At 50.6% G+C, this 26,404-nt stretch overlaps 44 non-coding genes across 44 annotated transcripts; all 44 read right to left on the reverse strand.

Annotated features, from left to right (window-relative positions):
- Nucleotides 1–133: 133 nt before the first annotated feature.
- Nucleotides 134–252, reverse strand: LOC127613872 (5S ribosomal RNA). The gene has a single exon (XR_007966352.1). It is a non-coding gene; the product is annotated as a 5S ribosomal RNA (ribosomal RNA).
- A 478-nt stretch (nt 253–730) lies between these two features.
- LOC127615830 (5S ribosomal RNA) lies at nt 731–849 on the reverse strand. The gene has a single exon (XR_007966968.1). It is a non-coding gene; the product is annotated as a 5S ribosomal RNA (ribosomal RNA).
- Nucleotides 850–1,328: 479 nt separating this feature from the next.
- Nucleotides 1,329–1,447, reverse strand: LOC127612106 (5S ribosomal RNA). Its single transcript, XR_007965569.1, has one exon. It is a non-coding gene; the product is annotated as a 5S ribosomal RNA (ribosomal RNA).
- A 478-nt stretch (nt 1,448–1,925) lies between these two features.
- Nucleotides 1,926–2,044, reverse strand: LOC127612108 (5S ribosomal RNA). The gene has a single exon (XR_007965570.1). It is a non-coding gene; the product is annotated as a 5S ribosomal RNA (ribosomal RNA).
- Nucleotides 2,045–2,523: 479 nt separating this feature from the next.
- Nucleotides 2,524–2,642, reverse strand: LOC127613150 (5S ribosomal RNA). Its single transcript, XR_007966083.1, has one exon. It is a non-coding gene; the product is annotated as a 5S ribosomal RNA (ribosomal RNA).
- A 478-nt stretch (nt 2,643–3,120) lies between these two features.
- LOC127614990 (5S ribosomal RNA) lies at nt 3,121–3,239 on the reverse strand. Its single transcript, XR_007966775.1, has one exon. It is a non-coding gene; the product is annotated as a 5S ribosomal RNA (ribosomal RNA).
- A 479-nt stretch (nt 3,240–3,718) lies between these two features.
- On the reverse strand, nt 3,719–3,837 carry LOC127614686 (5S ribosomal RNA). The gene has a single exon (XR_007966673.1). It is a non-coding gene; the product is annotated as a 5S ribosomal RNA (ribosomal RNA).
- A 479-nt stretch (nt 3,838–4,316) lies between these two features.
- LOC127612114 (5S ribosomal RNA) lies at nt 4,317–4,435 on the reverse strand. Its single transcript, XR_007965577.1, has one exon. It is a non-coding gene; the product is annotated as a 5S ribosomal RNA (ribosomal RNA).
- A 478-nt stretch (nt 4,436–4,913) lies between these two features.
- On the reverse strand, nt 4,914–5,032 carry LOC127615837 (5S ribosomal RNA). Its single transcript, XR_007966970.1, has one exon. It is a non-coding gene; the product is annotated as a 5S ribosomal RNA (ribosomal RNA).
- Nucleotides 5,033–5,512: 480 nt separating this feature from the next.
- LOC127612125 (5S ribosomal RNA) lies at nt 5,513–5,631 on the reverse strand. The gene has a single exon (XR_007965588.1). It is a non-coding gene; the product is annotated as a 5S ribosomal RNA (ribosomal RNA).
- Nucleotides 5,632–6,110: 479 nt separating this feature from the next.
- LOC127612136 (5S ribosomal RNA) lies at nt 6,111–6,229 on the reverse strand. The gene has a single exon (XR_007965599.1). It is a non-coding gene; the product is annotated as a 5S ribosomal RNA (ribosomal RNA).
- A 478-nt stretch (nt 6,230–6,707) lies between these two features.
- Nucleotides 6,708–6,826, reverse strand: LOC127615844 (5S ribosomal RNA). Its single transcript, XR_007966972.1, has one exon. It is a non-coding gene; the product is annotated as a 5S ribosomal RNA (ribosomal RNA).
- Nucleotides 6,827–7,306: 480 nt separating this feature from the next.
- LOC127612156 (5S ribosomal RNA) lies at nt 7,307–7,425 on the reverse strand. The gene has a single exon (XR_007965613.1). It is a non-coding gene; the product is annotated as a 5S ribosomal RNA (ribosomal RNA).
- Nucleotides 7,426–7,904: 479 nt separating this feature from the next.
- On the reverse strand, nt 7,905–8,023 carry LOC127612161 (5S ribosomal RNA). The gene has a single exon (XR_007965614.1). It is a non-coding gene; the product is annotated as a 5S ribosomal RNA (ribosomal RNA).
- A 478-nt stretch (nt 8,024–8,501) lies between these two features.
- On the reverse strand, nt 8,502–8,620 carry LOC127612167 (5S ribosomal RNA). The gene has a single exon (XR_007965615.1). It is a non-coding gene; the product is annotated as a 5S ribosomal RNA (ribosomal RNA).
- Nucleotides 8,621–9,099: 479 nt separating this feature from the next.
- Nucleotides 9,100–9,218, reverse strand: LOC127613489 (5S ribosomal RNA). The gene has a single exon (XR_007966206.1). It is a non-coding gene; the product is annotated as a 5S ribosomal RNA (ribosomal RNA).
- Nucleotides 9,219–9,696: 478 nt separating this feature from the next.
- On the reverse strand, nt 9,697–9,815 carry LOC127614998 (5S ribosomal RNA). Its single transcript, XR_007966779.1, has one exon. It is a non-coding gene; the product is annotated as a 5S ribosomal RNA (ribosomal RNA).
- Nucleotides 9,816–10,294: 479 nt separating this feature from the next.
- On the reverse strand, nt 10,295–10,413 carry LOC127614692 (5S ribosomal RNA). Its single transcript, XR_007966674.1, has one exon. It is a non-coding gene; the product is annotated as a 5S ribosomal RNA (ribosomal RNA).
- Nucleotides 10,414–10,892: 479 nt separating this feature from the next.
- On the reverse strand, nt 10,893–11,011 carry LOC127612172 (5S ribosomal RNA). Its single transcript, XR_007965619.1, has one exon. It is a non-coding gene; the product is annotated as a 5S ribosomal RNA (ribosomal RNA).
- Nucleotides 11,012–11,489: 478 nt separating this feature from the next.
- Nucleotides 11,490–11,608, reverse strand: LOC127615855 (5S ribosomal RNA). The gene has a single exon (XR_007966974.1). It is a non-coding gene; the product is annotated as a 5S ribosomal RNA (ribosomal RNA).
- A 480-nt stretch (nt 11,609–12,088) lies between these two features.
- Nucleotides 12,089–12,207, reverse strand: LOC127612175 (5S ribosomal RNA). Its single transcript, XR_007965631.1, has one exon. It is a non-coding gene; the product is annotated as a 5S ribosomal RNA (ribosomal RNA).
- Nucleotides 12,208–12,685: 478 nt separating this feature from the next.
- LOC127612183 (5S ribosomal RNA) lies at nt 12,686–12,804 on the reverse strand. Its single transcript, XR_007965643.1, has one exon. It is a non-coding gene; the product is annotated as a 5S ribosomal RNA (ribosomal RNA).
- A 479-nt stretch (nt 12,805–13,283) lies between these two features.
- Nucleotides 13,284–13,402, reverse strand: LOC127612186 (5S ribosomal RNA). The gene has a single exon (XR_007965644.1). It is a non-coding gene; the product is annotated as a 5S ribosomal RNA (ribosomal RNA).
- Nucleotides 13,403–13,878: 476 nt separating this feature from the next.
- On the reverse strand, nt 13,879–13,997 carry LOC127615377 (5S ribosomal RNA). The gene has a single exon (XR_007966914.1). It is a non-coding gene; the product is annotated as a 5S ribosomal RNA (ribosomal RNA).
- Nucleotides 13,998–14,476: 479 nt separating this feature from the next.
- Nucleotides 14,477–14,595, reverse strand: LOC127613360 (5S ribosomal RNA). Its single transcript, XR_007966165.1, has one exon. It is a non-coding gene; the product is annotated as a 5S ribosomal RNA (ribosomal RNA).
- A 479-nt stretch (nt 14,596–15,074) lies between these two features.
- LOC127612811 (5S ribosomal RNA) lies at nt 15,075–15,193 on the reverse strand. Its single transcript, XR_007965958.1, has one exon. It is a non-coding gene; the product is annotated as a 5S ribosomal RNA (ribosomal RNA).
- Nucleotides 15,194–15,672: 479 nt separating this feature from the next.
- LOC127614448 (5S ribosomal RNA) lies at nt 15,673–15,791 on the reverse strand. Its single transcript, XR_007966517.1, has one exon. It is a non-coding gene; the product is annotated as a 5S ribosomal RNA (ribosomal RNA).
- Nucleotides 15,792–16,269: 478 nt separating this feature from the next.
- On the reverse strand, nt 16,270–16,388 carry LOC127615002 (5S ribosomal RNA). The gene has a single exon (XR_007966781.1). It is a non-coding gene; the product is annotated as a 5S ribosomal RNA (ribosomal RNA).
- Nucleotides 16,389–16,867: 479 nt separating this feature from the next.
- On the reverse strand, nt 16,868–16,986 carry LOC127614698 (5S ribosomal RNA). Its single transcript, XR_007966675.1, has one exon. It is a non-coding gene; the product is annotated as a 5S ribosomal RNA (ribosomal RNA).
- Nucleotides 16,987–17,465: 479 nt separating this feature from the next.
- On the reverse strand, nt 17,466–17,584 carry LOC127612189 (5S ribosomal RNA). Its single transcript, XR_007965646.1, has one exon. It is a non-coding gene; the product is annotated as a 5S ribosomal RNA (ribosomal RNA).
- Nucleotides 17,585–18,062: 478 nt separating this feature from the next.
- On the reverse strand, nt 18,063–18,181 carry LOC127615860 (5S ribosomal RNA). Its single transcript, XR_007966975.1, has one exon. It is a non-coding gene; the product is annotated as a 5S ribosomal RNA (ribosomal RNA).
- A 480-nt stretch (nt 18,182–18,661) lies between these two features.
- On the reverse strand, nt 18,662–18,780 carry LOC127612196 (5S ribosomal RNA). The gene has a single exon (XR_007965648.1). It is a non-coding gene; the product is annotated as a 5S ribosomal RNA (ribosomal RNA).
- A 478-nt stretch (nt 18,781–19,258) lies between these two features.
- Nucleotides 19,259–19,377, reverse strand: LOC127612201 (5S ribosomal RNA). The gene has a single exon (XR_007965649.1). It is a non-coding gene; the product is annotated as a 5S ribosomal RNA (ribosomal RNA).
- A 479-nt stretch (nt 19,378–19,856) lies between these two features.
- Nucleotides 19,857–19,975, reverse strand: LOC127612210 (5S ribosomal RNA). The gene has a single exon (XR_007965655.1). It is a non-coding gene; the product is annotated as a 5S ribosomal RNA (ribosomal RNA).
- Nucleotides 19,976–20,451: 476 nt separating this feature from the next.
- LOC127615388 (5S ribosomal RNA) lies at nt 20,452–20,570 on the reverse strand. Its single transcript, XR_007966915.1, has one exon. It is a non-coding gene; the product is annotated as a 5S ribosomal RNA (ribosomal RNA).
- Nucleotides 20,571–21,049: 479 nt separating this feature from the next.
- Nucleotides 21,050–21,168, reverse strand: LOC127613365 (5S ribosomal RNA). Its single transcript, XR_007966166.1, has one exon. It is a non-coding gene; the product is annotated as a 5S ribosomal RNA (ribosomal RNA).
- Nucleotides 21,169–21,647: 479 nt separating this feature from the next.
- On the reverse strand, nt 21,648–21,766 carry LOC127612815 (5S ribosomal RNA). Its single transcript, XR_007965961.1, has one exon. It is a non-coding gene; the product is annotated as a 5S ribosomal RNA (ribosomal RNA).
- Nucleotides 21,767–22,245: 479 nt separating this feature from the next.
- Nucleotides 22,246–22,364, reverse strand: LOC127614453 (5S ribosomal RNA). Its single transcript, XR_007966518.1, has one exon. It is a non-coding gene; the product is annotated as a 5S ribosomal RNA (ribosomal RNA).
- Nucleotides 22,365–22,842: 478 nt separating this feature from the next.
- On the reverse strand, nt 22,843–22,961 carry LOC127615863 (5S ribosomal RNA). The gene has a single exon (XR_007966976.1). It is a non-coding gene; the product is annotated as a 5S ribosomal RNA (ribosomal RNA).
- A 480-nt stretch (nt 22,962–23,441) lies between these two features.
- Nucleotides 23,442–23,560, reverse strand: LOC127612216 (5S ribosomal RNA). The gene has a single exon (XR_007965656.1). It is a non-coding gene; the product is annotated as a 5S ribosomal RNA (ribosomal RNA).
- Nucleotides 23,561–24,039: 479 nt separating this feature from the next.
- On the reverse strand, nt 24,040–24,158 carry LOC127612224 (5S ribosomal RNA). Its single transcript, XR_007965662.1, has one exon. It is a non-coding gene; the product is annotated as a 5S ribosomal RNA (ribosomal RNA).
- Nucleotides 24,159–24,637: 479 nt separating this feature from the next.
- LOC127613154 (5S ribosomal RNA) lies at nt 24,638–24,756 on the reverse strand. Its single transcript, XR_007966084.1, has one exon. It is a non-coding gene; the product is annotated as a 5S ribosomal RNA (ribosomal RNA).
- A 478-nt stretch (nt 24,757–25,234) lies between these two features.
- Nucleotides 25,235–25,353, reverse strand: LOC127615008 (5S ribosomal RNA). Its single transcript, XR_007966782.1, has one exon. It is a non-coding gene; the product is annotated as a 5S ribosomal RNA (ribosomal RNA).
- Nucleotides 25,354–25,832: 479 nt separating this feature from the next.
- LOC127612235 (5S ribosomal RNA) lies at nt 25,833–25,951 on the reverse strand. Its single transcript, XR_007965673.1, has one exon. It is a non-coding gene; the product is annotated as a 5S ribosomal RNA (ribosomal RNA).
- Nucleotides 25,952–26,404: the final 453 nt, after the last annotated feature.

Genomic DNA, 26,404 nt, shown 5'->3' on the forward strand with positions numbered 1-26,404 from the left:
GACGTTGATCTGTCAAATCAACGTGAAGGAAACGATTTTAAACCACAGGATAAGTGAAAGTTGAATGACGAATGAATGCCAAAATTTTTGGAAAGAGCAGTGAATCGTGTTGAGAATTGGAGGTGGGTGCAAAAGCTTACAGCACCTGGTATTCCCAGGCGGTCTCCCATCCAAGTACTAACCAGGACCGACCCTGCTTAGCTTCCGAGATCGGACGAGATCGGGCGTTCTCAGGGTAGTATGGCCGTAAGCGAGGGAAAACGTGAAAATTGTCCCCTTTATAGCAGACACGGCACTTGCGGGTCGGGGATGGAGTAGTGGGGTGATTTTTTTTTCATTTAATGACCTCCTCCCGAGAGCACGAAGGAGGGGCCCGCTCCCGTGGTGGTTTGAGCGCGCAGCCTGTCAGGCTCGCATACGGTCCTCTGCGAGCACGCAGATGCAGTATTTGATGTTTGTTGCAAAAGTGGGCTTTTCCAGTGGAGGTGGAAAGGCATCCAGCAGGCGGAAATCCCAAGCTGTTTCATGTCCAAGTGCTATCATGACCGACCCCGTGCAGACGGCTCCCTCTGTTGGACATTAATTTTATTCCAAAGAGACGTTGATCTGTCAAATCAACGTGAAGGAAACGATTTCAAACCACAGGATAAGTGAAAGTTGAATGACTAATGAAAGCCAAAATTTTTGGAAAGAGCAGTGAATCGTGTTGAGAATTGGAGGTGGGTGCAAAAGCTTACAGCAGCTGGTATTCCCAGGCGGTCTCCCATCCAAGTACTAACCAGGCCCGACCCTGCTTAGCTTCCGAGATCGGACGAGATCGGGCGTTCTCAGGGTAGTATGGGCGTAAGCGAGGGAAAACGTGAAAATTGTCCCCTTTATAGCAGACATGGCACTTGCGGGTCGGGGATGGAGTCGTGGGGTGATTTTTTTTTCATTTAATGACCTCCTCCCGAGAGCACGAAGGAGGGGCCCGCTCCCGTGGTGGTTTGAGCGCGCAGCCTGTCAGGCTCGCATTCGGTCCTCTGCGAGCGCGCAGATGCGGTATTTGATGTTTGTTGCAAAAGTGGGCTTTTCCAGTGGAGGTGCAAAGGCATCCAGCAGGCGGAAATCCCAAGCTGTTTCATGTCCAAGTGCTATCATGACCGATCCCCGTGCAGACGGCTCCCTCTGTTGGACATTAATTTTATTCCAAAGAGACGTTGATCTGTCAAATCAACGTGAAGGAAACGATTTCAAACCACAGGATAAGTGAAAGTTGAATGACGAATGAATGCCAAAATTTTTGGAAAGAGCAGTGAATCGTGTTGAGAATTGGAGGTGGGTGCAAAAGCTTACAGCACCTGGTATTCCCAGGCGGTCTCCCATCCAAGTACTAACCAGGCCCGACCCTGCTTAGCTTCCGAGATCGGACGAGATCGGGCGTTCTCAGGGTAGTATGGCCGTAAGCGAGGGAAAACGTGAAAATTGTCCCCTTTATAGCAGACACGGCACTTGCGGGTCGGGGATGGAGTAGTGTGGTGATTTTTTTTTCATTTAATGACCTCCTCCCGAGAGCACGAAGGAGGGGCCCGCTCCCGTGGTGGTTTGAGCGCGCAGCCTGTCAGGCTCGCATACGGTCCTCTGCGAGCACGCAGATGCAGTATTTGATGTTTGTTGCAAAAGTGGGCTTTTCCAGTGGAGGTGCAAAGGCATCCAGCAGGCGGAAATCCCAAGCTGTTTCATGTCCAAGTGCTATCATGAACGACCCCGTGCAGACGGCTCCCTCTGTTGGACATTAATTTTATTCCAAAGAGAACTTGATCTGTCAAATCAACGTGAAGGAAACGATTTCAAACCACAGGATAAGTGAAAGTTGAATGACTAATGAAAGCCAAAATTTTTGGAAAGAGCAGTGAATCGTGTTGAGAATTGGAGGTGGGTGCAAAAGCTTACAGCACCTGGTATTCCCAGGCGGTCTCCCATCCAAGTACTAACCAGGCCCGACCCTGCTTAGCTTCCGAGATCGGACGAGATCGGGCGTTCTCAGGGTAGTATGGCCGTAAGCGAGGGAAAACGTGAAAATTGTCCCCTTTATAGCAGACACGGCACTTGCGGGTCGGGGATGGAGTAGTGGGGTGATTTTTTTTTCATTTAATGACCTCCTCCCGAGAGCACGAAGGAGGGGCCTGCTCCCGTGGTGGTTTGAGCGCGCAGCCTGTCAGGCTCGCATACGGTCCTCTGCGAGCGCGCAGATGCGGTATTTGATGTTTGTTGCAAAAGTGGGCTTTTCCAGTGGAGGTGCAAACGCATCCAGCAGGCGGAAATCCCAAGCTGTTTCATGTCCAAGTGCTATCATGACCGATCCCCGTGCAGACGGCTCCCTCTGTTGGACATTAATTTTATTCCAAAGAGACGTTGATCTGTCAAATCAACGTGAAGGAAACGATTTTAAACCACAGGATAAGTGAAAGTTGAATGACGAATGAATGCCAAAATTTTTGGAAAGAGCAGTGAATCGTGTTGAGAATTGGAGGTGGGTGCAAAAGCTTACAGCACCTGGTATTCCCAGGCGGTCTCCCATCCAAGTACTAACCAGGCCCGACCCTGCTTAGCTTCCGAGATCGGACGAGATCGGGCGTTCTCAGGGTAGTATGGCCATAAGCGAGGGAAAACGTGAAAATTGTCCCCTTTATAGCAGACAAGGCACTTGCGGGTCGGGGATGGAGTAGTGGGGTGATTTTTTTTTCTTTTAATGACCTCCTCCCGAGAGCACGAAGGAGGGGCCCGCTCCCGTGGTGGTTTGAGCGCGCAGCCTGTCAGGCTCGCATACGGTCCTCTGCGAGCACGCAGATGCAGTATTTGATGTTTGTTGCAAAAGTGGGCTTTTCCAGTGGAGGTGGAAAGGCATCCAGCAGGCGGAAATCCCAAGCTGTTTCATGTCCAAGTGCTATCATGACCGACCCCGTGCAGACGGCTCCCTCTGTTGGACATTAATTTTATTCCAAAGAGACGTTGATCTGTCAAATCAACGTGAAGGAAACGATTTCAAACCACAGGATAAGTGAAAGTTGAATGACTAATGAAAGCCAAAATTTTTGGAAAGAGCAGTGAATCGTGTTGAGAATTGGAGGTGGGTGCAAAAGCTTACAGCAGCTGGTATTCCCAGGCGGTCTCCCATCCAAGTACTAACCAGGCCCGACCCTGCTTAGCTTCCGAGATCGGACGAGATCGGGCGTTCTCAGGGTAGTATGGCCGTAAGCGAGGGAAAACGTGAAAATTGTCCCCTTTATAGCAGACATGGCACTTGCGGGTCGGGGATGGAGTCGTGGGGTGATTTTTTTTTCATTTAATGACCTCCTCCCGAGAGCACGAAGGAGGGGCCCGCTCCCGTGGTGGTTTGAGCGCGCAGCCTGTCAGGCTCGCATTCGGTCCTCTGCGAGCGCGCAGATGCGGTATTTGATGTTTGTTGCAAAAGTGGGCTTTTCCAGTGGAGGTGCAAAGGCATCCAGCAGGCGGAAATCCCAAGCTGTTTCATGTCCAAGTGCTATCATGACCGATCCCCGTGCAGACGGCTCCCTCTGTTGGACATTAATTTTATTCCAAAGAGACGTTGATCTGTCAAATCAACGTGAAGGAAACGATTTCAAACCACAGGATAAGTGAAAGTTGAATGACGAATGAATGCCAAAATTTTTGGAAAGAGCAGTGAATCGTGTTGAGAATTGGAGGTGGGTGCAAAAGCTTACAGCACCTGGTATTCCCAGGCGGTCTCCAATCCAAGTACTAACCAGGCCCGACCCTGCTTAGCTTCCGAGATCGGACGAGATCGGGCGTTCTCAGGGTAGTATGGCCGTAAGCGAGGGAAAACGCGAAAATTGTCCTCTTTATAGCAGACAAGGCACTTCTGGGTCGGGGGTGGAGTAGTGGGGTGATTTTTTTTCATTTAATAAACCTCCTCCGGAGTGCACAAAGGAGGGGCCCGCTCCCGTGGTGGTTTGAGCGCGCAGCCTGTCAGGCTCGCATACGGTCCTCTGCGAGCGCGCAGAGGCTGTACTTGATGTCTGTTGCAAAAGTGGGCTTTTCCAGTGGAGGTGCATAGGCATCCAGCAGGCGGAAATCCCAAGCTGTTTCATGTCCAAGTGCTATCATTACCGATTCCCGTGCAGACGGCTCCCTCTGTTGGACATTAATTTTATTCCAAAGAGACGTTGATCTGTCAAATCAACGTGAAGGAAACGATTTTAAACCACAGGATAAGTGAAAGTTGAATGACGAATGAATGCCAAAATTTTTGGAAAGAGCAGTGAATCGTGTTGAGAATTGGAGGTGGGTGCAAAAGCTTACAGCACCTGGTATTCCCAGGCGGTCTCCCATCCAAGTACTAACCAGGCCCGACCCTGCTTAGCTTCCGAGATCGGACGAGATCGGGCGTTCTCAGGGTAGTATGGCCGTAAGCGAGGGAAAACGTGAAAATTGTCCCCTTTATAGCAGACACGGCACTTGCGGGTCGGGGATGGAGAAGTGGGGTGATTTTTTTTTCATTTAATGACCTCCTCCCGAGAGCACGAAGGAGGGGCCCGCTCCCGTGGTGGTTTGAGCGCGCAGCCTGTCAGGCTCGCATACGGTCCTCTGCGAGCACGCAGATGCAGTATTTGATGTTTGTTGCAAAAGTGGGCTTTTCCAGTGGAGGTGGAAAGGCATCCAGCAGGCGGAAATCCCAAGCTGTTTCATGTCCAAGTGCTATCATGACCGACCCCGTGCAGACGGCTCCCTCTGTTGGACATTAATTTTATTCCAAAGAGACGTTGATCTGTCAAATCAACGTGAAGGAAACGATTTCAAACCACAGGATAAGTGAAAGTTGAATGACTAATGAAAGCCAAAATTTTTGGAAAGAGCAGTGAATCGTGTTGAGAATTGGAGGTGGGTGCAAAAGCTTACAGCAGCTGGTATTCCCAGGCGGTCTCCCATCCAAGTACTAACCAGGCCCGACCCTGCTTAGCTTCCGAGATCGGACGAGATCGGGCGTTCTCAGGGTAGTATGGGCGTAAGCGAGGGAAAACGTGAAAATTGTCCCCTTTATAGCAGACATGGCACTTGCGGGTCGGGGATGGAGTCGTGGGGTGATTTTTTTTTTCATTTAATGACCTCCTCCCGAGAGCACGAAGGAGGGGCCCGCTCCCGTGGTGGTTTGAGCGCGCAGCCTGTCAGGCTCGCATTCGGTCCTCTGCGAGCGCGCAGATGCGGTATTTGATGTTTGTTGCAAAAGTGGGCTTTTCCAGTGGAGGTGCAAAGGCATCCAGCAGGCGGAAATCCCAAGCTGTTTCATGTCCAAGTGCTATCATGACCGATCCCCGTGCAGACGGCTCCCTCTGTTGGACATTAATTTTATTCCAAAGAGACGTTGATCTGTCAAATCAACGTGAAGGAAACGATTTCAAACCACAGGATAAGTGAAAGTTGAATGACGAATGAATGCCAAAATTTTTGGAAAGAGCAGTGAATCGTGTTGAGAATTGGAGGTGGGTGCAAAAGCTTACAGCACCTGGTATTCCCAGGCGGTCTCCCATCCAAGTACTAACCAGGCCCGACCCTGCTTAGCTTCCGAGATCGGACGAGATCGGGCGTTCTCAGGGTAGTATGGCCGTAAGCGAGGGAAAACGTGAAAATTGTCCCCTTTATAGCAGACACGGCACTTGCGGGTCGGGGATGGAGGATGGGGGGTGATTTTTTTTCATTTAATAAACCTCCTCCGGAGTGCACAAAGGAGGGGCCCGCTCCCGTGGTGGTTTGAGCGCGCAGCCTGTCAGGCTCGCATACGGTCCTCTGCGAGCGCGCAGAGGCTGTACTTGATGTTTGTTGCAAAAGTGGGCTTTTCCAGTGGAGGTGCAAAGGCATCCAGCAGGCGGAAATCCCAAGCTGTTTCATGTCCAAGTGCTATCATGAACGACCCCGTGCAGACGGCTCCCTCTGTTGGACATTAATTTTATTCCAAAGAGACGTTGATCTGTCAAATCAACGTGAAGGAAACGATTTTAAACCACAGGATAAGTGAAAGTTGAATGACGAATGAATGCCAAAATTTTTGGAAAGAGCAGTGAATCGTGTTGAGAATTGGAGGTGGGTGCAAAAGCTTACAGCACCTGGTATTCCCAGGCGGTCTCCCATCCAAGTACTAACCAGGCCCGACCCTGCTTAGCTTCCGAGATCGGACGAGATCGGGCGTTCTCAGGGTAGTATGGCCGTAAGCGAGGGAAAACGTGAAAATTGTCCCCTTTATAGCAGACACGGCACTTGCGGGTCGGGGATGGAGAAGTGGGGTGATTTTTTTTTCATTTAATGACCTCCTCCCGAGAGCACGAAGGAGGGGCCCGCTCCCGTGGTGGTTTGAGCGCGCAGCCTGTCAGGCTCGCATACGGTCCTCTGCGAGCACGCAGATGCAGTATTTGATGTTTGTTGCAAAAGTGGGCTTTTCCAGTGGAGGTGGAAAGGCATCCAGCAGGCGGAAATCCCAAGCTGTTTCATGTCCAAGTGCTATCATGACCGACCCCGTGCAGACGGCTCCCTCTGTTGGACATTAATTTTATTCCAAAGAGACGTTGATCTGTCAAATCAACGTGAAGGAAACGATTTCAAACCACAGGATAAGTGAAAGTTGAATGACTAATGAAAGCCAAAATTTTTGGAAAGAGCAGTGAATCGTGTTGAGAATTGGAGGTGGGTGCAAAAGCTTACAGCAGCTGGTATTCCCAGGCGGTCTCCCATCCAAGTACTAACCAGGCCCGACCCTGCTTAGCTTCCGAGATCGGACGAGATCGGGCGTTCTCAGGGTAGTATGGGCGTAAGCGAGGGAAAACGTGAAAATTGTCCCCTTTATAGCAGACATGGCACTTGCGGGTCGGGGATGGAGTCGTGGGGTGATTTTTTTTTTCATTTAATGACCTCCTCCCGAGAGCACGAAGGAGGGGCCCGCTCCCGTGGTGGTTTGAGCGCGCAGCCTGTCAGGCTCGCATTCGGTCCTCTGCGAGCGCGCAGATGCGGTATTTGATGTTTGTTGCAAAAGTGGGCTTTTCCAGTGGAGGTGCAAAGGCATCCAGCAGGCGGAAATCCCAAGCTGTTTCATGTCCAAGTGCTATCATGACCGATCCCCGTGCAGACGGCTCCCTCTGTTGGACATTAATTTTATTCCAAAGAGACGTTGATCTGTCAAATCAACGTGAAGGAAACGATTTCAAACCACAGGATAAGTGAAAGTTGAATGACGAATGAATGCCAAAATTTTTGGAAAGAGCAGTGAATCGTGTTGAGAATTGGAGGTGGGTGCAAAAGCTTACAGCACCTGGTATTCCCAGGCGGTCTCCCATCCAAGTACTAACCAGGCCCGACCCTGCTTAGCTTCCGAGATCGGACGAGATCGGGCGTTCTCAGGGTAGTATGGCCGTAAGCGAGGGAAAACGTGAAAATTGTCCCCTTTATAGCAGACACGGCACTTGCGGGTCGGGGATGGAGGATGGGGGGTGATTTTTTTTCATTTAATAAACCTCCTCCGGAGTGCACAAAGGAGGGGCCCGCTCCCGTGGTGGTTTGAGCGCGCAGCCTGTCAGGCTCGCATACGGTCCTCTGCGAGCGCGCAGAGGCTGTACTTGATGTTTGTTGCAAAAGTGGGCTTTTCCAGTGGAGGTGCAAAGGCATCCAGCAGGCGGAAATCCCAAGCTGTTTCATGTCCAAGTGCTATCATGAACGACCCCGTGCAGACGGCTCCCTCTGTTGGACATTAATTTTATTCCAAAGAGACGTTGATCTGTCAAATCAACGTGAAGGAAACGATTTTAAACCACAGGATAAGTGAAAGTTGAATGACGAATGAATGCCAAAATTTTTGGAAAGAGCAGTGAATCGTGTTGAGAATTGGAGGTGGGTGCAAAAGCTTACAGCACCTGGTATTCCCAGGCGGTCTCCCATCCAAGTACTAACCAGGCCCGACCCTGCTTAGCTTCCGAGATCGGACGAGATCGGGCGTTCTCAGGGTAGTATGGCCGTAAGCGAGGGAAAACGTGAAAATTGTCCCCTTTATAGCAGACACGGCACTTGCGGGTCGGGGATGGAGTAGTGGGGTGATTTTTTTTTCATTTAATGACCTCCTCCCGAGAGCACGAAGGAGGGGCCCGCTCCCGTGGTGGTTTGAGCGCGCAGCCTGTCAGGCTCGCATACGGTCCTCTGCGAGCACGCAGATGCAGTATTTGATGTTTGTTGCAAAAGTGGGCTTTTCCAGTGGAGGTGCAAAGGCATCCAGCAGGCGGAAATCCCAAGCTGTTTCATGTCCAAGTGCTATCATGAACGACCCCGTGCAGACGGCTCCCTCTGTTGGACATTAATTTTATTCCAAAGAGAACTTGATCTGTCAAATCAACGTGAAGGAAACGATTTCAAACCACAGGATAAGTGAAAGTTGAATGACTAATGAAAGCCAAAATTTTTGGAAAGAGCAGTGAATCGTGTTGAGAATTGGAGGTGGGTGCAAAAGCTTACAGCACCTGGTATTCCCAGGCGGTCTCCCATCCAAGTACTAACCAGGCCCGACCCTGCTTAGCTTCCGAGATCGGACGAGATCGGGCGTTCTCAGGGTAGTATGGCCGTAAGCGAGGGAAAACGTGAAAATTGTCCCCTTTATAGCAGACACGGCACTTGCGGGTCGGGGATGGAGTAGTGGGGTGATTTTTTTTTCATTTAATGACCTCCTCCCGAGAGCACGAAGGAGGGGCCTGCTCCCGTGGTGGTTTGAGCGCGCAGCCTGTCAGGCTCGCATACGGTCCTCTGCGAGCGCGCAGATGCGGTATTTGATGTTTGTTGCAAAAGTGGGCTTTTCCAGTGGAGGTGCAAACGCATCCAGCAGGCGGAAATCCCAAGCTGTTTCATGTCCAAGTGCTATCATGACCGATCCCCGTGCAGACGGCTCCCTCTGTTGGACATTAATTTTATTCCAAAGAGACGTTGATCTGTCAAATCAACGTGAAGGAAACGATTTTAAACCACAGGATAAGTGAAAGTTGAATGACGAATGAATGCCAAAATTTTTGGAAAGAGCAGTGAATCGTGTTGAGAATTGGAGGTGGGTGCAAAAGCTTACAGCACCTGGTATTCCCAGGCGGTCTCCCATCCAAGTACTAACCAGGCCCGACCCTGCTTAGCTTCCGAGATCGGACGTGATCGGGCGTTCTCAGGGTAGTATGGCCATAAGCGAGGGAAAACGTGAAAATTGTCCCCTTTATAGCAGACAAGGCACTTGCGGGTCGGGGATGGAGTAGTGGGGTGATTTTTTTTTCTTTTAATGACCTCCTCCCGAGAGCACGAAGGAGGGGCCCGCTCCCGTGGTGGTTTGAGCGCGCAGCCTGTCAGGCTCGCATACGGTCCTCTGCGAGCACGCAGATGCAGTATTTGATGTTTGTTGCAAAAGTGGGCTTTTCCAGTGGAGGTGGAAAGGCATCCAGCAGGCGGAAATCCCAAGCTGTTTCATGTCCAAGTGCTATCATGACCGACCCCGTGCAGACGGCTCCCTCTGTTGGACATTAATTTTATTCCAAAGAGACGTTGATCTGTCAAATCAACGTGAAGGAAACGATTTCAAACCACAGGATAAGTGAAAGTTGAATGACTAATGAAAGCCAAAATTTTTGGAAAGAGCAGTGAATCGTGTTGAGAATTGGAGGTGGGTGCAAAAGCTTACAGCAGCTGGTATTCCCAGGCGGTCTCCCATCCAAGTACTAACCAGGCCCGACCCTGCTTAGCTTCCGAGATCGGACGAGATCGGGCGTTCTCAGGGTAGTATGGCCGTAAGCGAGGGAAAACGTGAAAATTGTCCCCTTTATAGCAGACATGGCACTTGCGGGTCGGGGATGGAGTCGTGGGGTGATTTTTTTTTCATTTAATGACCTCCTCCCGAGAGCACGAAGGAGGGGCCCGCTCCCGTGGTGGTTTGAGCGCGCAGCCTGTCAGGCTCGCATTCGGTCCTCTGCGAGCGCGCAGATGCGGTATTTGATGTTTGTTGCAAAAGTGGGCTTTTCCAGTGGAGGTGCAAAGGCATCCAGCAGGCGGAAATCCCAAGCTGTTTCATGTCCAAGTGCTATCATGACCGATCCCCGTGCAGACGGCTCCCTCTGTTGGACATTAATTTTATTCCAAAGAGACGTTGATCTGTCAAATCAACGTGAAGGAAACGATTTCAAACCACAGGATAAGTGAAAGTTGAATGACGAATGAATGCCAAAATTTTTGGAAAGAGCAGTGAATCGTGTTGAGAATTGGAGGTGGGTGCAAAAGCTTACAGCACCTGGTATTCCCAGGCGGTCTCCAATCCAAGTACTAACCAGGCCCGACCCTGCTTAGCTTCCGAGATCGGACGAGATCGGGCGTTCTCAGGGTAGTATGGCCGTAAGCGAGGGAAAACGCGAAAATTGTCCTCTTTATAGCAGACAAGGCACTTCTGGGTCGGGGGTGGAGTAGTGGGGTGATTTTTTTTCATTTAATAAACCTCCTCCGGAGTGCACAAAGGAGGGGCCCGCTCCCGTGGTGGTTTGAGCGCGCAGCCTGTCAGGCTCGCATACGGTCCTCTGCGAGCGCGCAGAGGCTGTACTTGATGTCTGTTGCAAAAGTGGGCTTTTCCAGTGGAGGTGCATAGGCATCCAGCAGGCGGAAATCCCAAGCTGTTTCATGTCCAAGTGCTATCATTACCGATTCCCGTGCAGACGGCTCCCTCTGTTGGACATTAATTTTATTCCAAAGAGACGTTGATCTGTCAAATCAACGTGAAGGAAACGATTTTAAACCACAGGATAAGTGAAAGTTGAATGACGAATGAATGCCAAAATTTTTGGAAAGAGCAGTGAATCGTGTTGAGAATTGGAGGTGGGTGCAAAAGCTTACAGCACCTGGTATTCCCAGGCGGTCTCCCATCCAAGTACTAACCAGGCCCGACCCTGCTTAGCTTCCGAGATCGGACGAGATCGGGCGTTCTCAGGGTAGTATGGCCGTAAGCGAGGGAAAACGTGAAAATTGTCCCCTTTATAGCAGACACGGCACTTGCGGGTCGGGGATGGAGAAGTGGGGTGATTTTTTTTTCATTTAATGACCTCCTCCCGAGAGCACGAAGGAGGGGCCCGCTCCCGTGGTGGTTTGAGCGCGCAGCCTGTCAGGCTCGCATACGGTCCTCTGCGAGCACGCAGATGCAGTATTTGATGTTTGTTGCAAAAGTGGGCTTTTCCAGTGGAGGTGGAAAGGCATCCAGCAGGCGGAAATCCCAAGCTGTTTCATGTCCAAGTGCTATCATGACCGACCCCGTGCAGACGGCTCCCTCTGTTGGACATTAATTTTATTCCAAAGAGACGTTGATCTGTCAAATCAACGTGAAGGAAACGATTTCAAACCACAGGATAAGTGAAAGTTGAATGACTAATGAAAGCCAAAATTTTTGGAAAGAGCAGTGAATCGTGTTGAGAATTGGAGGTGGGTGCAAAAGCTTACAGCAGCTGGTATTCCCAGGCGGTCTCCCATCCAAGTACTAACCAGGCCCGACCCTGCTTAGCTTCCGAGATCGGACGAGATCGGGCGTTCTCAGGGTAGTATGGGCGTAAGCGAGGGAAAACGTGAAAATTGTCCCCTTTATAGCAGACATGGCACTTGCGGGTCGGGGATGGAGTCGTGGGGTGATTTTTTTTTTCATTTAATGACCTCCTCCCGAGAGCACGAAGGAGGGGCCCGCTCCCGTGGTGGTTTGAGCGCGCAGCCTGTCAGGCTCGCATTCGGTCCTCTGCGAGCGCGCAGATGCGGTATTTGATGTTTGTTGCAAAAGTGGGCTTTTCCAGTGGAGGTGCAAAGGCATCCAGCAGGCGGAAATCCCAAGCTGTTTCATGTCCAAGTGCTATCATGACCGATCCCCGTGCAGACGGCTCCCTCTGTTGGACATTAATTTTATTCCAAAGAGACGTTGATCTGTCAAATCAACGTGAAGGAAACGATTTCAAACCACAGGATAAGTGAAAGTTGAATGACGAATGAATGCCAAAATTTTTGGAAAGAGCAGTGAATCGTGTTGAGAATTGGAGGTGGGTGCAAAAGCTTACAGCACCTGGTATTCCCAGGCGGTCTCCCATCCAAGTACTAACCAGGCCCGACCCTGCTTAGCTTCCGAGATCGGACGAGATCGGGCGTTCTCAGGGTAGTATGGCCGTAAGCGAGGGAAAACGCGAAAATTGTCCTCTTTATAGCAGACAGGGCACTTCTGGGTCGGGGGTGGAGTAGTGGGGTGATTTTTTTTCATTTAATAAACCTCCTCCGGAGTGCACAAAGGAGGGGCCCGCTCCCGTGGTGGTTTGAGCGCGCAGCCTGTCAGGCTCGCATACGGTCCTCTGCGAGCGCGCAGAGGCTGTACTTGATGTTTGTTGCAAAAGTGGGCTTTTCCAGTGGAGGTGCAAAGGCATCCAGCAGGCGGAAATCCCAAGCTGTTTCATGTCCAAGTGCTATCATGAACGACCCCGTGCAGACGGCTCCCTCTGTTGGACATTAATTTTATTCCAAAGAGAACTTGATCTGTCAAATCAACGTGAAGGAAACGATTTCAAACCACAGGATAAGTGAAAGTTGAATGACTAATGAAAGCCAAAATTTTTGGAAAGAGCAGTGAATCGTGTTGAGAATTGGAGGTGGGTGCAAAAGCTTACAGCACCTGGTATTCCCAGGCGGTCTCCCATCCAAGTACTAACCAGGCCCGACCCTGCTTAGCTTCCGAGATCGGACGAGATCGGGCGTTCTCAGGGTAGTATGGCCGTAAGCGAGGGAAAACGTGAAAATTGTCCCCTTTATAGCAGACACGGCACTTGCGGGTCGGGGATGGAGTAGTGGGGTGATTTTTTTTTCATTTAATGACCTCCTCCCGAGAGCACGAAGGAGGGGCCCGCTCCCGTGGTGGTTTGAGCGCGCAGCCTGTCAGGCTCGCATACGGTCCTCTGCGAGCACGCAGATGCAGTATTTGATGTTTGTTGCAAAAGTGGGCTTTTCCAGTGGAGGTGCAAAGGTATCCAGCAGGCGGAAATCCCAAGCTGCTTCATGTCCAAGTGCTATCATGACCGATCCCCGTGCTGACGGCTCCCTCTGTTGGACATTAATTTTATTCCAAAGAGACGTTGATCTGTCAAATCAACGTGAAGGAAACGATTTCAAACCACAGGATAAGTGAAAGTTGAATGACGAATGAATGCCAAAATTTTTGGAAAGAGCAGTGAATCGTGTTGTGATTTGGAGGTGGGTGCAAAAGCTTACAGCACCTGGTATTCCCAGGCGGTCTCCCATCCAAGTACTAACCAGGCCCGACCCTGCTTAGCTTCCGAGATCGGACGAGATCGGGCGTTCTCAGGGTAGTATGGCCGTAAGCGAGGGAAAACGTGAAAATTGTCCCCTTTATAGCAGACAAGGCACTTGCGGGTAGGATGGAGTAGTGTGGTGATTTTTTTTTCATTTAATGACCTCCTCCCGAGAGCACGAAGGAGGGGCCCGCTCCCGTGGTGGTTTGAGCGCGCAGCCTGTCAGGCTCGCATACGGTCCTCTGCGAGCACGCAGATGCAGTATTTGATGTTTGTTGCAAAAGTGGGCTTTTCCAGTGGAGGTGCAAAGGCATCCAGCAGGCGGAAATCCCAAGCTGTTTCATGTCCAAGTGCTATCATGACCGACCCCGTGCAGACGGCTCCCTCTGTCGGACATTAATTTTATTCCAAAGAGACGTTGATCTGTCAAATCAACGTGAAGGAAACGATTTCAAACCACAGGATAAGTGATAGTTGACTGACTAATGAAAGCCAAAATTTTTGGAAAGAGCAGTGAATCGTGTTGAGAATTGGAGGTGGGTGCAAAAGCTTAGAGCACCTGGTATTCCCAGGTGGTCTCCCATCCAAGTACTAACCAGGCCCGACCCTGCTTAGCTTCCGAGATCGGACTAGATCGGGCGTTCTCAGGGTAGTATGGCCATAAGCGAGGGAAAACGCGAAAATTGTCCCCTTTATAGCAGACAAGGCACTTGCGGGTCGGGGATGGAGTAGTGGGGTGATTTTTTTTTCATTTCATGACCTCCTCCCGAGAGCACGAAGGAGGGGCCCGCTCCCGTGGTGGTTTGAGCGCGCAGCCTGTCAGGCTCGCATACGGTCCTCTGCGAGCACGCAGATGCAGTATTTGATGTTTGTTGCAAAAGTGGGCTTTTCCAGTGGAGGTGCAAAGGCATCCAGCAGGCGGAAATCCCAAGCTGCTTCATGTCCAAGTGCTATCATGACCGATCCCCGTGCAGACGTCTCCCTCTGTTGGACATTAATTTTATTCCAAAGAGACGTTGATCCGTCAAATCAACGTGAAGGAAACGATTTCAAACCACAGGATAAGTGAAAGTTGAATGACGAATGAATGCCAAAATTTTTGGAAAGAGCAGTGAATCGTGTTGTGAATTGGAGGTGGGTGCAAAAGCTTACAGCACCTGGTATTCCCAGGCGGTCTCCCATTCAAGTACTAACCAGGCCCGACCCTGCTTAGCTTCCGAGATCGGACGAGATCGGGCGTTCTCAGGGTAGTATGGCCGTAAGCGAGGGAAAATGTGAAAATTGTCCCCTTTATAGCAGACAGGGCACTTGCGGGTCGGGGATGGAGTAGTGGGGTGATTTTTTTTTCATTTAATGACCTCCTCCCGAGAGCACGAAGGAGGGGCCCGCTCCCGTGGTGGTTTGAGCGCGCAGCCTGTCAGGCTCGCATACGGTCCTCTGCGAGCACGCAGATGCGGTATTTGATGTTTGTTGCAAAAGTGGGCTTTTCCAGTGGAGGTGCAAAGGCATCCAGCAGGCGGAAATCCCAAGCTGCTTCATGTCCAAGTGCTATCATGACCGATCCCCGTGCAGACGGCTCCCTCTGTTGGACATTAATTTTATTCCAAAGAGACGTTGATCTGTCAAATCAACGTGAAGGAAACGATTTCAAACCACAGGATAAGTGAAAGTTGAATGACGAATGAATGCCAAAATTTTTGGAAAGAGCAGTGAATCGTGTTGTGAATTGGAGGTGGGTGCAAAAGCTTACAGCACCTGGTATTCCCAGGCGGTCTCCCATCCAAGTACTAACCAGGCCGTACCCTGCTTAGCTTCCGAGATCAGACGAGATCGGGTGTTCTCAGGGTAGTATGGCCGTAAGCGAGGGAAAACGCGAAAATTATCCTCTTTATAGCAGACAGGGCACTTCTGGGTCGGGGATGGAGTAGTGGGGTGATTTTTTTTTCATTTAATGACCTCCTCCCGAGAGCACGAAGGAGGGGCCTGCTCCCGTGGTGGTTTGAGCGCGCAGCCTGTCAGGCTCGCATACGGTCCTCTGCGAGCGCGCAGATGCGGTATTTGATGTTTGTTGCAAAAGTGGGCTTTTCCAGTGGAGGTGCAAACGCATCCAGCAGGCGGAAATCCCAAGCTGTTTCATGTCCAAGTGCTATCATGACCGATCCCCGTGCAGACGGCTCCCTCTGTTGGACATTAATTTTATTCCAAAGAGACGTTGATCTGTCAAATCAACGTGAAGGAAACGATTTTAAACCACAGGATAAGTGAAAGTTGAATGACGAATGAATGCCAAAATTTTTGGAAAGAGCAGTGAATCGTGTTGAGAATTGGAGGTGGGTGCAAAAGCATACAGCACCTGGTATTCCCAGGCGGTCTCCCATCCAAGTACTAACCAGGCCCGACCCTGCTTAGCTTCCGAGATCGGACGAGATCGGGCGTTCTCAGGGTAGTATGGCCATAAGCGAGGGAAAACGTGAAAATTGTCCCCTTTATAGCAGACAAGGCACTTGCGGGTCGGGGATGGAGTAGTGGGGTGATTTTTTTTTCTTTTAATGACCTCCTCCCGAGAGCACGAAGGAGGGGCCCGCTCCCGTGGTGGTTTGAGCGCGCAGCCTGTCAGGCTCGCATACGGTCCTCTGCGAGCACGCAGATGCAGTATTTGATGTTTGTTGCAAAAGTGGGCTTTTCCAGTGGAGGTGGAAAGGCATCCAGCAGGCGGAAATCCCAAGCTGTTTCATGTCCAAGTGCTATCATGACCGACCCCGTGCAGACGGCTCCCTCTGTTGGACATTAATTTTATTCCAAAGAGACGTTGATCTGTCAAATCAACGTGAAGGAAACGATTTCAAACCACAGGATAAGTGAAAGTTGAATGACTAATGAAAGCCAAAATTTTTGGAAAGAGCAGTGAATCGTGTTGAGAATTGGAGGTGGGTGCAAAAGCTTACAGCAGCTGGTATTCCCAGGCGGTCTCCCATCCAAGTACTAACCAGGCCCGACCCTGCTTAGCTTCCGAGATCGGACGAGATCGGGCGTTCTCAGGGTAGTATGGCCGTAAGCGAGGGAAAACGTGAAAATTGTCCCCTTTATAGCAGACATGGCACTTGCGGGTCGGGGATGGAGTCGTGGGGTGATTTTTTTTTCATTTAATGACCTCCTCCCGAGAGCACGAAGGAGGGGCCCGCTCCCGTGGTGGTTTGAGCGCGCAGCCTGTCAGGCTCGCATTCGGTCCTCTGCGAGCGCGCAGATGCGGTATTTGATGTTTGTTGCAAAAGTGGGCTTTTCCAGTGGAGGTGCAAAGGCATCCAGCAGGCGGAAATCCCAAGCTGTTTCATGTCCAAGTGCTATCATGACCGATCCCCGTGCAGACGGCTCCCTCTGTTGGACATTAATTTTATTCCAAAGAGACGTTGATCTGTCAAATCAACGTGAAGGAAACGATTTCAAACCACAGGATAAGTGAAAGTTGAATGACGAATGAATGCCAAAATTTTTGGAAAGAGCAGTGAATCGTGTTGAGAATTGGAGGTGGGTGCAAAAGCTTACAGCACCTGGTATTCCCAGGCGGTCTCCAATCCAAGTACTAACCAGGCCCGACCCTGCTTAGCTTCCGAGATCGGACGAGATCGGGCGTTCTCAGGGTAGTATGGCCGTAAGCGAGGGAAAACGCGAAAATTGTCCTCTTTATAGCAGACAAGGCACTTCTGGGTCGGGGGTGGAGTAGTGGGGTGATTTTTTTTCATTTAATAAACCTCCTCCGGAGTGCACAAAGGAGGGGCCCGCTCCCGTGGTGGTTTGAGCGCGCAGCCTGTCAGGCTCGCATACGGTCCTCTGCGAGCGCGCAGAGGCTGTACTTGATGTCTGTTGCAAAAGTGGGCTTTTCCAGTGGAGGTGCATAGGCATCCAGCAGGCGGAAATCCCAAGCTGTTTCATGTCCAAGTGCTATCATTACCGATTCCCGTGCAGACGGCTCCCTCTGTTGGACATTAATTTTATTCCAAAGAGACGTTGATCTGTCAAATCAACGTGAAGGAAACGATTTTAAACCACAGGATAAGTGAAAGTTGAATGACGAATGAATGCCAAAATTTTTGGAAAGAGCAGTGAATCGTGTTGAGAATTGGAGGTGGGTGCAAAAGCTTACAGCACCTGGTATTCCCAGGCGGTCTCCCATCCAAGTACTAACCAGGCCCGACCCTGCTTAGCTTCCGAGATCGGACGAGATCGGGCGTTCTCAGGGTAGTATGGCCGTAAGCGAGGGAAAACGTGAAAATTGTCCCCTTTATAGCAGACACGGCACTTGCGGGTCGGGGATGGAGAAGTGGGGTGATTTTTTTTTCATTTAATGACCTCCTCCCGAGAGCACGAAGGAGGGGCCCGCTCCCGTGGTGGTTTGAGCGCGCAGCCTGTCAGGCTCGCATACGGTCCTCTGCGAGCACGCAGATGCAGTATTTGATGTTTGTTGCAAAAGTGGGCTTTTCCAGTGGAGGTGGAAAGGCATCCAGCAGGCGGAAATCCCAAGCTGTTTCATGTCCAAGTGCTATCATGACCGACCCCGTGCAGACGGCTCCCTCTGTTGGACATTAATTTTATTCCAAAGAGACGTTGATCTGTCAAATCAACGTGAAGGAAACGATTTCAAACCACAGGATAAGTGAAAGTTGAATGACTAATGAAAGCCAAAATTTTTGGAAAGAGCAGTGAATCGTGTTGAGAATTGGAGGTGGGTGCAAAAGCTTACAGCAGCTGGTATTCCCAGGCGGTCTCCCATCCAAGTACTAACCAGGCCCGACCCTGCTTAGCTTCCGAGATCGGACGAGATCGGGCGTTCTCAGGGTAGTATGGGCGTAAGCGAGGGAAAACGTGAAAATTGTCCCCTTTATAGCAGACATGGCACTTGCGGGTCGGGGATGGAGTCGTGGGGTGATTTTTTTTTTCATTTAATGACCTCCTCCCGAGAGCACGAAGGAGGGGCCCGCTCCCGTGGTGGTTTGAGCGCGCAGCCTGTCAGGCTCGCATTCGGTCCTCTGCGAGCGCGCAGATGCGGTATTTGATGTTTGTTGCAAAAGTGGGCTTTTCCAGTGGAGGTGCAAAGGCATCCAGCAGGCGGAAATCCCAAGCTGTTTCATGTCCAAGTGCTATCATGACCGATCCCCGTGCAGACGGCTCCCTCTGTTGGACATTAATTTTATTCCAAAGAGACGTTGATCTGTCAAATCAACGTGAAGGAAACGATTTCAAACCACAGGATAAGTGAAAGTTGAATGACGAATGAATGCCAAAATTTTTGGAAAGAGCAGTGAATCGTGTTGAGAATTGGAGGTGGGTGCAAAAGCTTACAGCACCTGGTATTCCCAGGCGGTCTCCCATCCAAGTACTAACCAGGCCCGACCCTGCTTAGCTTCCGAGATCGGACGAGATCGGGCGTTCTCAGGGTAGTATGGCCGTAAGCGAGGGAAAACGCGAAAATTGTCCTCTTTATAGCAGACAGGGCACTTCTGGGTCGGGGGTGGAGTAGTGGGGTGATTTTTTTTCATTTAATAAACCTCCTCCGGAGTGCACAAAGGAGGGGCCCGCTCCCGTGGTGGTTTGAGCGCGCAGCCTGTCAGGCTCGCATACGGTCCTCTGCGAGCGCGCAGAGGCTGTACTTGATGTTTGTTGCAAAAGTGGGCTTTTCCAGTGGAGGTGCAAAGGCATCCAGCAGGCGGAAATCCCAAGCTGTTTCATGTCCAAGTGCTATCATGAACGACCCCGTGCAGACGGCTCCCTCTGTTGGACATTAATTTTATTCCAAAGAGAACTTGATCTGTCAAATCAACGTGAAGGAAACGATTTCAAACCACAGGATAAGTGAAAGTTGAATGACTAATGAAAGCCAAAATTTTTGGAAAGAGCAGTGAATCGTGTTGAGAATTGGAGGTGGGTGCAAAAGCTTACAGCACCTGGTATTCCCAGGCGGTCTCCCATCCAAGTACTAACCAGGCCCGACCCTGCTTAGCTTCCGAGATCGGACGAGATCGGGCGTTCTCAGGGTAGTATGGCCGTAAGCGAGGGAAAACGTGAAAATTGTCCCCTTTATAGCAGACACGGCACTTGCGGGTCGGGGATGGAGTAGTGGGGTGATTTTTTTTTCATTTAATGACCTCCTCCCGAGAGCACGAAGGAGGGGCCCGCTCCCGTGGTGGTTTGAGCGCGCAGCCTGTCAGGCTCGCATACGGTCCTCTGCGAGCACGCAGATGCAGTATTTGATGTTTGTTGCAAAAGTGGGCTTTTCCAGTGGAGGTGCAAAGGTATCCAGCAGGCGGAAATCCCAAGCTGCTTCATGTCCAAGTGCTATCATGACCGATCCCCGTGCTGACGGCTCCCTCTGTTGGACATTAATTTTATTCCAAAGAGACGTTGATCTGTCAAATCAACGTGAAGGAAACGATTTCAAACCACAGGATAAGTGAAAGTTGAATGACGAATGAATGCCAAAATTTTTGGAAAGAGCAGTGAATCGTGTTGTGATTTGGAGGTGGGTGCAAAAGCTTACAGCACCTGGTATTCCCAGGCGGTCTCCCATCCAAGTACTAACCAGGCCCGACCCTGCTTAGCTTCCGAGATCGGACGAGATCGGGCGTTCTCAGGGTAGTATGGCCGTAAGCGAGGGAAAACGTGAAAATTGTCCCCTTTATAGCAGACAAGGCACTTGCGGGTAGGATGGAGTAGTGTGGTGATTTTTTTTTCATTTAATGACCTCCTCCCGAGAGCACGAAGGAGGGGCCCGCTCCCGTGGTGGTTTGAGCGCGCAGCCTGTCAGGCTCGCATACGGTCCTCTGCGAGCACGCAGATGCAGTATTTGATGTTTGTTGCAAAAGTGGGCTTTTCCAGTGGAGGTGCAAAGGCATCCAGCAGGCGGAAATCCCAAGCTGTTTCATGTCCAAGTGCTATCATGACCGACCCCGTGCAGACGGCTCCCTCTGTCGGACATTAATTTTATTCCAAAGAGACGTTGATCTGTCAAATCAACGTGAAGGAAACGATTTCAAACCACAGGATAAGTGATAGTTGACTGACTAATGAAAGCCAAAATTTTTGGAAAGAGCAGTGAATCGTGTTGAGAATTGGAGGTGGGTGCAAAAGCTTAGAGCACCTGGTATTCCCAGGTGGTCTCCCATCCAAGTACTAACCAGGCCCGACCCTGCTTAGCTTCCGAGATCGGACTAGATCGGGCGTTCTCAGGGTAGTATGGCCATAAGCGAGGGAAAACGCGAAAATTGTCCCCTTTATAGCAGACAAGGCACTTGCGGGTCGGGGATGGAGTAGTGGGGTGATTTTTTTTTCATTTCATGACCTCCTCCCGAGAGCACGAAGGAGGGGCCCGCTCCCGTGGTGGTTTGAGCGCGCAGCCTGTCAGGCTCGCATACGGTCCTCTGCGAGCACGCAGATGCAGTATTTGATGTTTGTTGCAAAAGTGGGCTTTTCCAGTGGAGGTGCAAAGGCATCCAGCAGGCGGAAATCCCAAGCTGCTTCATGTCCAAGTGCTATCATGACCGATCCCCGTGCAGACGTCTCCCTCTGTTGGACATTAATTTTATTCCAAAGAGACGTTGATCCGTCAAATCAACGTGAAGGAAACGATTTCAAACCACAGGATAAGTGAAAGTTGAATGACGAATGAATGCCAAAATTTTTGGAAAGAGCAGTGAATCGTGTTGTGAATTGGAGGTGGGTGCAAAAGCTTACAGCACCTGGTATTCCCAGGCGGTCTCCCATTCAAGTACTAACCAGGCCCGACCCTGCTTAGCTTCCGAGATCGGACGAGATCGGGCGTTCTCAGGGTAGTATGGCCGTAAGCGAGGGAAAATGTGAAAATTGTCCCCTTTATAGCAGACAGGGCACTTGCGGGTCGGGGATGGAGTAGTGGGGTGATTTTTTTTTCATTTAATGACCTCCTCCCGAGAGCACGAAGGAGGGGCCCGCTCCCGTGGTGGTTTGAGCGCGCAGCCTGTCAGGCTCGCATACGGTCCTCTGCGAGCACGCAGATGCGGTATTTGATGTTTGTTGCAAAAGTGGGCTTTTCCAGTGGAGGTGCAAAGGCATCCAGCAGGCGGAAATCCCAAGCTGCTTCATGTCCAAGTGCTATCATGACCGATCCCCGTGCAGACGGCTCCCTCTGTTGGACATTAATTTTATTCCAAAGAGACGTTGATCTGTCAAATCAACGTGAAGGAAACGATTTCAAACCACAGGATAAGTGAAAGTTGAATGACGAATGAATGCCAAAATTTTTGGAAAGAGCAGTGAATCGTGTTGTGAATTGGAGGTGGGTGCAAAAGCTTACAGCACCTGGTATTCCCAGGCGGTCTCCCATCCAAGTACTAACCAGGCCGTACCCTGCTTAGCTTCCGAGATCAGACGAGATCGGGTGTTCTCAGGGTAGTATGGCCGTAAGCGAGGGAAAACGCGAAAATTATCCTCTTTATAGCAGACAGGGCACTTCTGGGTCGGGGATGGAGTAGTGGGGTGATTTTTTTTTCATTTAATGACCTCCTCCCGAGAGCACGAAGGAGGGGCCTGCTCCCGTGGTGGTTTGAGCGCGCAGCCTGTCAGGCTCGCATACGGTCCTCTGCGAGCGCGCAGATGCGGTATTTGATGTTTGTTGCAAAAGTGGGCTTTTCCAGTGGAGGTGCAAACGCATCCAGCAGGCGGAAATCCCAAGCTGTTTCATGTCCAAGTGCTATCATGACCGATCCCCGTGCAGACGGCTCCCTCTGTTGGACATTAATTTTATTCCAAAGAGACGTTGATCTGTCAAATCAACGTGAAGGAAACGATTTTAAACCACAGGATAAGTGAAAGTTGAATGACGAATGAATGCCAAAATTTTTGGAAAGAGCAGTGAATCGTGTTGAGAATTGGAGGTGGGTGCAAAAGCATACAGCACCTGGTATTCCCAGGCGGTCTCCCATCCAAGTACTAACCAGGCCCGACCCTGCTTAGCTTCCGAGATCGGACGAGATCGGGCGTTCTCAGGGTAGTATGGCCATAAGCGAGGGAAAACGTGAAAATTGTCCCCTTTATAGCAGACAAGGCACTTGCGGGTCGGGGATGGAGTAGTGGGGTGATTTTTTTTTCATTTAATGACCTCCTCCCGAGAGCACGAAGGAGGGGCCCGATCCCGTGGTGGTTTGAGCGCGCAGCCTGTCAGGCTCGCATACGGTCCTCTGCGAGCACGCAGATGCAGTATTTGATGTTTGTTGCAAAAGTGGGCTTTTCCAGTGGAGGTGGAAAGGCATCCAGCAGGCGGAAATCCCAAGCTGTTTCATGTCCAAGTGCTATCATGACCGACCCCGTGCAGACGGCTCCCTCTGTTGGACATTAATTTTATTCCAAAGAGACGTTGATCTGTCAAATCAACGTGAAGGAAACGATTTCAAACCACAGGATAAGTGAAAGTTGAATGACTAATGAAAGCCAAAATTTTTGGAAAGAGCAGTGAATCGTGTTGAGAATTGGAGGTGGGTGCAAAAGCTTACAGCAGCTGGTATTCCCAGGCGGTCTCCCATCCAAGTACTAACCAGGCCCGACCCTGCTTAGCTTCCGAGATCGGACGAGATCGGGCGTTCTCAGGGTAGTATGGGCGTAAGCGAGGGAAAACGTGAAAATTGTCCCCTTTATAGCAGACATGGCACTTGCGGGTCGGGGATGGAGTCGTGGGGTGATTTTTTTTTTCATTTAATGACCTCCTCCCGAGAGCACGAAGGAGGGGCCCGCTCCCGTGGTGGTTTGAGCGCGCAGCCTGTCAGGCTCGCATTCGGTCCTCTGCGAGCGCGCAGATGCGGTATTTGATGTTTGTTGCAAAAGTGGGCTTTTCCAGTGGAGGTGCAAAGGCATCCAGCAGGCGGAAATCCCAAGCTGTTTCATGTCCAAGTGCTATCATGACCGATCCCCGTGCAGACGGCTCCCTCTGTTGGACATTAATTTTATTCCAAAGAGACGTTGATCTGTCAAATCAACGTGAAGGAAACGATTTCAAACCACAGGATAAGTGAAAGTTGAATGACGAATGAATGCCAAAATTTTTGGAAAGAGCAGTGAATCGTGTTGAGAATTGGAGGTGGGTGCAAAAGCTTACAGCACCTGGTATTCCCAGGCGGTCTCCCATCCAAGTACTAACCAGGCCCGACCCTGCTTAGCTTCCGAGATCGGACGAGATCGGGCGTTCTCAGGGTAGTATGGCCGTAAGCGAGGGAAAACGCGAAAATTGTCCTCTTTATAGCAGACAGGGCACTTCTGGGTCGGGGGTGGAGTAGTGGGGTGATTTTTTTTCATTTAATAAACCTCCTCCGGAGTGCACAAAGGAGGGGCCCGCTCCCGTGGTGGTTTGAGCGCGCAGCCTGTCAGGCTCGCATACGGTCCTCTGCGAGCGCGCAGAGGCTGTACTTGATGTCTGTTGCAAAAGTGGGCTTTTCCAGTGGAGGTGCATAGGCATCCAGCAGGCGGAAATCCCAAGCTGTTTCATGTCCAAGTGCTATCATTACCGATTCCCGTGCAGACGGCTCCCTCTGTTGGACATTAATTTTATTCCAAAGAGACGTTGATCTGTCAAATCAACGTGAAGGAAACGATTTTAAACCACAGGATAAGTGAAAGTTGAATGACGAATGAATGCCAAAATTTTTGGAAAGAGCAGTGAATCGTGTTGAGAATTGGAGGTGGGTGCAAAAGCTTACAGCACCTGGTATTCCCAGGCGGTCTCCCATCCAAGTACTAACCAGGCCCGACCCTGCTTAGCTTCCGAGATCGGACGAGATCGGGCGTTCTCAGGGTAGTATGGCCGTAAGCGAGGGAAAACGTGAAAATTGTCCCCTTTATAGCAGACACGGCACTTGCGGGTCGGTGATGGAGTAGTGGGGTGATTTTTTTTTCATTTAATGACCTCCTCCCGAGAGCACGAAGGAGGGGCCTGCTCCCGTGGTGGTTTGAGCGCGCAGCCTGTCAGGCTCGCATACGGTCCTCTGCGAGCGCGCAGATGCGGTATTTGATGTTTGTTGCAAAAGTGGGCTTTTCCAGTGGAGGTGCAAACGCATCCAGCAGGCGGAAATCCCAAGCTGTTTCATGTCCAAGTGCTATCATGACCGATCCCCGTGCAGACGGCTCCCTCTGTTGGACATTAATTTTATTCCAAAGAGACGTTGATCTGTCAAATCAACGTGAAGGAAACGATTTTAAACCACAGGATAAGTGAAAGTTGAATGACGAATGAATGCCAAAATTTTTGGAAAGAGCAGTGAATCGTGTTGAGAATTGGAGGTGGGTGCAAAAGCTTACAGCACCTGGTATTCCCAGGCGGTCTCCCATCCAAGTACTAACCAGGCCCGACCCTGCTTAGCTTCCGAGATCGGACGAGATCGGGCGTTCTCAGGGTAGTATGGCCATAAGCGAGGGAAAACGTGAAAATTGTCCCCTTTATAGCAGACAAGGCACTTGCGGGTCGGGGATGGAGTAGTGGGGTGATTTTTTTTTCATTTAATGACCTCCTCCCGAGAGCACGAAGGAGGGGCCCGCTCCCGTGGTGGTTTGAGCGCGCAGCCTGTCAGGCTCGCATACGGTCCTCTGCGAGCACGCAGATGCAGTATTTGATGTTTGTTGCAAAAGTGGGCTTTTCCAGTGGAGGTGGAAAGGCATCCAGCAGGCGGAAATCCCAAGCTGTTTCATGTCCAAGTGCTATCATGACCGACCCCGTGCAGACGGCTCCCTCTGTTGGACATTAATTTTATTCCAAAGAGACGTTGATCTGTCAAATCAACGTGAAGGAAACGATTTCAAACCACAGGATAAGTGAAAGTTGAATGACTAATGAAAGCCAAAATTTTTGGAAAGAGCAGTGAATCGTGTTGAGAATTGGAGGTGGGTGCAAAAGCTTACAGCAGCTGGTATTCCCAGGCGGTCTCCCATCCAAGTACTAACCAGGCCCGACCCTGCTTAGCTTCCGAGATCGGACGAGATCGGGCGTTCTCAGGGTAGTATGGCCGTAAGCGAGGGAAAACGTGAAAATTGTCCCCTTTATAGCAGACATGGCACTTGCGGGTCGGGGATGGAGTCGTGGGGTGATTTTTTTTTCATTTAATGACCTCCTCCCGAGAGCACGAAGGAGGGGCCCGCTCCCGTGGTGGTTTGAGCGCGCAGCCTGTCAGGCTCGCATTCGGTCCTCTGCGAGCGCGCAGATGCGGTATTTGATGTTTGTTGCAAAAGTGGGCTTTTCCAGTGGAGGTGCAAAGGCATCTTGCAGGCGGAAATCCCAAGCTGTTTCATGTCCAAGTGCTATCATGACCGATCCCCGTGCAGACGGCTCCCTCTGTTGGACATTAATTTTATTCCAAAGAGAACTTGATCTGTCAAATCAACGTGAAGGAAACGATTTCAAACCACAGGATAAGTGAAAGTTGAATGACTAATGAAAGCCAAAATTTTTGGAAAGAGCAGTGAATCGTGTTGAGAATTGGAGGTGGGTGCAAAAGCTTACAGCACCTGGTATTCCCAGGCGGTCTCCCATCCAAGTACTAACCAGGCCCGACCCTGCTTAGCTTCCGAGATCGGACGAGATCGGGCGTTCTCAGGGTAGTATGGCCGTAAGCGAGGGAAAACGTGAAAATTGTCCCCTTTATAGCAGACACGGCACTTGCGGGTCGGGGATGGAGTAGTGGGGTGATTTTTTTTTCATTTAATGACCTCCTCCCGAGAGCACGAAGGAGGGGCCCGCTCCCGTGGTGGTTTGAGCGCGCAGCCTGTCAGGCTCGCATACGGTCCTCTGCGAGCACGCAGATGCAGTATTTGATGTTTGTTGCAAAAGTGGGCTTTTCCAGTGGAGGTGCAAAGGTATCCAGCAGGCGGAAATCCCAAGCTGCTTCATGTCCAAGTGCTATCATGACCGATCCCCGTGCTGACGGCTCCCTCTGTTGGACATTAATTTTATTCCAAAGAGACGTTGATCTGTCAAATCAACGTGAAGGAAACGATTTCAAACCACAGGATAAGTGAAAGTTGAATGACGAATGAATGCCAAAATTTTTGGAAAGAGCAGTGAATCG

The sequence above is a fragment of the Hippocampus zosterae genome, chromosome 1, assembly GCF_025434085.1.
Source record: "Hippocampus zosterae strain Florida chromosome 1, ASM2543408v3, whole genome shotgun sequence".
Lineage (NCBI taxonomy): Eukaryota > Metazoa > Chordata > Actinopteri > Syngnathiformes > Syngnathidae > Hippocampus > Hippocampus zosterae.